This window comes from Helianthus annuus, chromosome 10 (assembly GCF_002127325.2).
Source record: "Helianthus annuus cultivar XRQ/B chromosome 10, HanXRQr2.0-SUNRISE, whole genome shotgun sequence".
NCBI classification, from domain to species: domain Eukaryota; kingdom Viridiplantae; phylum Streptophyta; class Magnoliopsida; order Asterales; family Asteraceae; genus Helianthus; species Helianthus annuus.
Window position 1 is genome coordinate 33,198,390 of NC_035442.2, and position 6,000 is coordinate 33,204,389.

A 6,000-nucleotide genomic window follows, 5' to 3' on the forward strand; every position below is an offset into this window, starting at 1 on the left:
TCATTTATTCAGTCCAGTTATACCGAATTCACCGCTTACAAGCAACCAAATTACTTAAATGACCTTAACCGGTCTCACTACTAGACTTATTAGTCCAGTTACTCTTTTTTTTTTTTCGCTCACTTGGTTATAATGTGATTCCACTTCACATTGCATTTATTGACCGTGATCGTCTCACGTCACGTTTAATTTTTATCAACCTTTCATTTTCGAAAAGATCACTTTTCGAATATTTCGTCTTGCGCCTATCAGCGTCAAGACTCGTATCTTTCATGCTTACTATTTAAATTCCTATCAGGATTTATGTTTGTAAAAACATTATTTCTTACTAAAACCGAAGTTTTAGTTTTAGGATCTTCTTTTTAACTTTTGTCAATTATCTATACCAGGATATTGACAGTCCCTAATTTATTCTTATTTGATTATATCCCATTATCGGGCTCATTATTCTCTTGCATTTAACGCTACCTTTATCTGGCTAGCGCTCATTTGTGCCATTCGGCGTTATATTGTATTCAACATGTTTGACATATTAATGTGAAATCCATCACTTAATAAACCATCAACTTTATTCTTTATTCCACCCATTCGACTTCGAATAGTTGAACATATTTACTCACAATTTCTATATACGAGATTTTATAGTCCTACTCGTAATCCAAGTTACTTTGATTTTTCAACCCGCGTTCACGTCTCTTGGTTTACGCATGTGTTTAATTCTTACCCATCAACCGGGTGTTTCACCGAAGTCGTTATTATTGCAACCCTCCCGGTATGCATCAAGACTTCCCTTCATTTTTATATTCCGACTTTGTCCTCAAGTTTAACGTTTTACAAAAACGACTCGTTTAGAGACATATTCGCATTTTCCAGGTTCGAGTGTAAGTACACCCCCTCCCAATACATGTCTACTTTGTTTTACATGTTTATATTTTCCTGGTTCGAGTGTAAGTACACCCCCTCCCAATACATGTCTACCTCACTTTTCATGCTTGTATTTTCTGGGTTCGAGTGTAAGTACACCCCCTCCCAATACTTGTCTAAATCATTTTTCATGCTTGTGTTTTCTGGGTTCGAGTGTAAGTACACTCCCTCCCAATACTTGTCTAAATCATTTTTCATGCTTGTGTTTTCTGGGTTCGAGTGTAAGTACACTCCCTCCCAATACTTGTCTAAATCATTTTTACATGCTTCTTTGTCCCTTCATTCGGGCTCATTATCCTGATGTAATACGCTTCCGTCACTCGGTTGTGCGTTTACCTTATTATCAAACATTTTGCTTATCTGATTCATTTGGGTACTTTTAATTAGTCCCATTCACTCCGCCCTTACTACATCGGATGTAAATGTGTCCGCTATAAGAAACTCATGGTATCATATGCCACTACTTACTTGGCCAGAGTAAGCGATTTAACACATGACATACACGACCTTTTTATAGTTTTCACATCACGCCCTATGTAAGTAACGCCTCAATTCGGTTTTCTTGGAAATTATATCCTGGATATGTATTTCTGTTCAGGTTTTTCCAAGTTTCTAATTTACCTATGCAACGATCATTCTCTACATGTTTGTTGCATATTGCTAATTGTGCGATTATATTTAAAAACACGCACCTGGTAATGCTTGCCCCGACGGGCGTTTCTTGCCATTAACCTTGTTTGCGGTCGTTACGCGATTTAGTCCTTAGTGAGCATGCTCCTATCGTCATACTTCGGACCGTTCCTCTATCATATCCTTAATTTGTTCAACTCTTGTCATCTTTAAATGCAAGTGTCCTTCAATCAAGATATTCACAAGAGTTAGTAATATCAACTTCAATAATCGCCTGTATTATAATACAAGGCTTTTTCTACTATACACGTCAACGCGCGTATTTTTGTCAACTATATCAATCATTTATTTGGGGTAACGTGTATTACACGGTAACCCTATGTGTTGTCTACAACACTTTAATACGCTAAACCATTAGCATACATGCACTTACCGGATTTGCGATCAAGCCTCGAACCGAACACTATTCTTTGTCAAGAGCATAAGGTTTAAGTCCAAGCATGGTTCCTCCCCACCATACTCGAATCTCTTAAACCAGGGCTCTGATACCAACTTGTAACACTCTGGTTACTATTTAACGGTTTTTTTTTATATATAAATACCAACAATTAGATGTGTAATTAAGTTTACACATACTATGAAAATACGAGTTTATTAAAACTTTTACAAATCATAAGTTATTCAACATAAGTGATCGAATTTGTCGTTTAAAAATTTACGACGAGGAAATGTGCGGAAGCATGTATCTTTATCGTGTTCGGTCCTTCGATGAGCTTGATCGTCTTCCGGCATCCAAAAAGAACCTACATTTCATCAACATGAAATGCTTTAGTCATACGGGAATTGTAATAAGTCTAAACAAATCCGGTAATAATAATGGAAGGAAAAAGAATCCCAACGTTAAACTTTTGATCTCAAAACATGGATTTCCAACTGGCCTCCACCGTAACTTACGGTGGCACCGTAAGTTACGGTGGCCCCTGGTGTGACATGCCCCTACCGTAAATCAGTAGGGGGCTGCCGTAAAGCCTTCACCTCCACCGTAACTTACGGTGGCACCGTAAGTTACGGTGGCCCCTGCATTCCAGCTTTCCTATTTTGCCGTTTATTTGCATGAAAACTTTCGTATCTTTCAAACCGCTTATCCCATCTTCACCTACGGTCAAAACCATGTAAATAATTAGTTTTGACACTTTAATAATCGAGTATAAACAAGTTCCGTGCTTAACGTAACAAAACAAGAAATTATTTTTGTTTTGTTTTCAGCCCCTTCACCCGGCCGTGTCAAAAAGTCACCCGGCCGTGTCAAAAGTCACCCGCCCGTGTCAACTCTGCACGTCTATTTTTCATTAGTTCTTACCGAAACGGACATAACTCTCTCGTTTTTAATCCGTTTTACACGATTCTTTTTCCTACGCGTCCGTAATTTAATTCTCCATCATATGGAGTTAAAATCCGACATCCGGATTAACAAAAATTTAAGACTTTTAAGTCTTCGGCTTATTACCATTTTTACCAAATTTTGACCCGTTCGCGATTTTATCACACAAACATGTTTACTTGATCCATAAACTCATGGAATCATAATTTCAATATTTCCTATCAAATAATTCATAGATCATGGGTTTCTTACTTAGTTAGAACCCGTTTACGTTCAAGTGCTTATTTTGACCCGTTAAGGGTATTTAAGCACTTTAAAGCTTAAAGTCGCTTTCATTCACTTCTAGCGTTATATACAACATTCTTATTAAGTAATCTTCCACCACAACTATAATTGTGGTGGACTTAATGAGATGATCTATATAATCCGAGTTTTTCTCGTCCGATTGCTAATTTACGGCAAAGACTCATATAGAGTTATTTGACCGAAAGTTTACACCTTTCGCTTCTTGCACTTATTTCAATTATTTATTTAATCATAAAACTCGTTTCAAAACTACCTTTAAAGGTTGTTTATTCGAATTAGCCAACTAGGGCGTTTTAGTCAATTTTAGTCATTCTTTTACAACGAAGGACTATTAGTGCTTGTTTGAACCCCAAATCCGACCCTTTAACCATATTCTTGTTTAGAAACCAATATGTTTCTAAAACACCTTAATCATAACTCAACTTATTCGGTTTACCTAAAAGATAACCGGATATCTTATTTTAACCTCGTCTAACTATTATAAAACTCCAAGCTCTACATGATGAGTTGTATTATTATACATACCTGGCTCGGATCAATATATTGACCCGTTTCAATACATTTCCTTAGTGGCTGCTAAGCGATAGCGATGTAAGCATCCATGTTCTATTTATTTCCTAAAATTATGCATCTTGACAACCCATTAGTCGATATTGTCAAAGGGTGATAATTTCACCTTTTGACCCGTTTGGCCGAATTGACCGATTATATTAGCGAGATGGTATTTATTACCACCTCGTAAATATATATATGACTCGCTCCGATTTACACCGTGCGGTCACTTACTTATAATTCCATTTCTTAACACTTTTTAGCCTACTATGGCTTACGTCATAAATTATCTTTTTCGTAATACGACAAAAGGATATTATGAAATATATGACTAGTGTAAGATATACTTACCTCGTGTCCGAACTATGCTTTTTCCTTTCCTTCTTGATTCGTTTGACCCGCTCCCTCATCAAGCTTCCACCTAGCTTGTTACGCGTCAAACTATCATCATTGTTTTCAAGGTGGTTAGTTTAATTACAATTTAATACGATTATTCCACCTTACGCATTTCATACCAAAGATTACCATTTATCGCATTATGGGTCAGTTTGACTTTTCGAAAGTCAAACATCCCTTAATATGCACATTCATGTTCCTTAGCTAGTTTAGGCATTTTCAATTTACCCGGTGGGCGTTCCTTTAAGCTATCGTTTTAACGAATCTTTTAACTCGAGTTCATGCTATTGTTAACACTAAGTTAGCCTAGTTCTTGATTATCGAAGACACTATATTTCTTTATCTCATAAAATCCACGGGTTTTCCCTCTATAAGTGAAACCCGTTTTGTCATGTTATCAGGCATTTATCCAAACCAAGTTCTATCTATAAACTAGTAGATACCCAATTTCACTTAGGCATTACATCGAACACCTTATGGGCATATTCTATAAATAATTCATTGACAAGCTCATGACTTGTCATATAACCCGAATTTTTTCATCATTCAAACTATTTAACACACATATTTGCCTTTAAAGTTCTGAAATAACTTTGCATATGTCAAATTACACTAGAACAACCCAAAATTTCCTAGTGTTTATCAATTCTACTTAACCCACTAGTCACCTACAATGGTGACCATGGTTTTTATTAGAATTTAGCACATGAATTCAGTTTTCACTAGAATAGTATTCACAATTCTAGTGTTTATCTAGTCTCTACAAACTCAATAATCATCTACTATGGTGATCAAAATTGCTAGAATCATCACACTAAATTTCAACAAGAATTCATCTAGGGTTTTATCCCTAAACATCATATTACTTCTAATTTCATCCATGCATCAAGAAATCAAGCTGAATTTTCATTTTTCACATTTAACCTAGAATTCAAGATGCAACAAAATACCACAATTTTGCATACCTTTTGATCCCCACAACGAGATGATCACTAATTCATGCTTGAAACTTGATTTGGAGCAGATTAGAGGCTTCAATTTGTGAATTTTGGGAGATTTGGGGTTTGATGGAGAAACCTGGTCGCCCCCTGTGTTTAACATCGACCAGACACACACTAAGTGTGTGTTTGGTGTGGTTTATTTTTGTTTTAATCATACAACTTTCACAATTGCCCCTTTTTAGTCCCTCATGTTTTTATTTTGATCAAATGAAACTATAATTCATTATTTATTTAGTCACATGTTACTAACTAGGTTAATTACTCCTAGTTACTTTAACGGGTTCGGGAAGTTATAACCCGTTATGTTTTAAGTCCAGTTAATTTGGCCTTTTTATATACTTTGTTTTCTCAAAGTATTTATTCCTCTTTTTAACTAATATTAGGTTTATTTATTTGAGTCCTAATATTTACCGGGTTAATATTTACCACTAACGGTATTTTACCCGTTTTTACTATTAACGTGGTTTGATTACCAAACCCGTTTTCGGGATGTTACATAGGATCGTTGTGCGACCTTAACGAGGCGTTCAGAAGAGTTTTTAATCAACACGAGAGCGAAACAGACGTTTTGATGTTGAATCAGCTTGTAATGCACTTAGAATCACTTAAACTATCTCTTGTATTGATATGAAAGCTTTACACGACCTGGAGACACTTCGGCAGAGCTTCTCTACCGGAAACCAAAGTTACAAATGAAATCTCAAGTCACCTATTTATAGGATTTCTCATTTCGCACGAAATGCACTTTTCATTTCGCACGAAATGCACTTTTCATTTCGTGTGAAATGTCATTTCGTGTGAAACTGGCTA

The 6,000-nt window shown here is 36.0% G+C and overlaps 1 long non-coding RNA gene across 1 annotated transcript; it reads right to left on the bottom strand.

Moving 5' to 3' along the window:
* Window positions 1-2,121: 2,121 nt before the first annotated feature.
* LOC110884515 lies at window positions 2,122-5,566 on the bottom strand. Its single transcript, XR_002561240.2, has 4 exons — window positions 5,155-5,566; window positions 3,767-4,234; window positions 2,454-2,710; window positions 2,122-2,357 (listed from the first exon to the last, which is right to left on the bottom strand). It is a non-coding gene; the product is annotated as an uncharacterized LOC110884515 (long non-coding RNA).
* Between the last annotated feature and the right edge of the window lie 434 nt (window positions 5,567-6,000).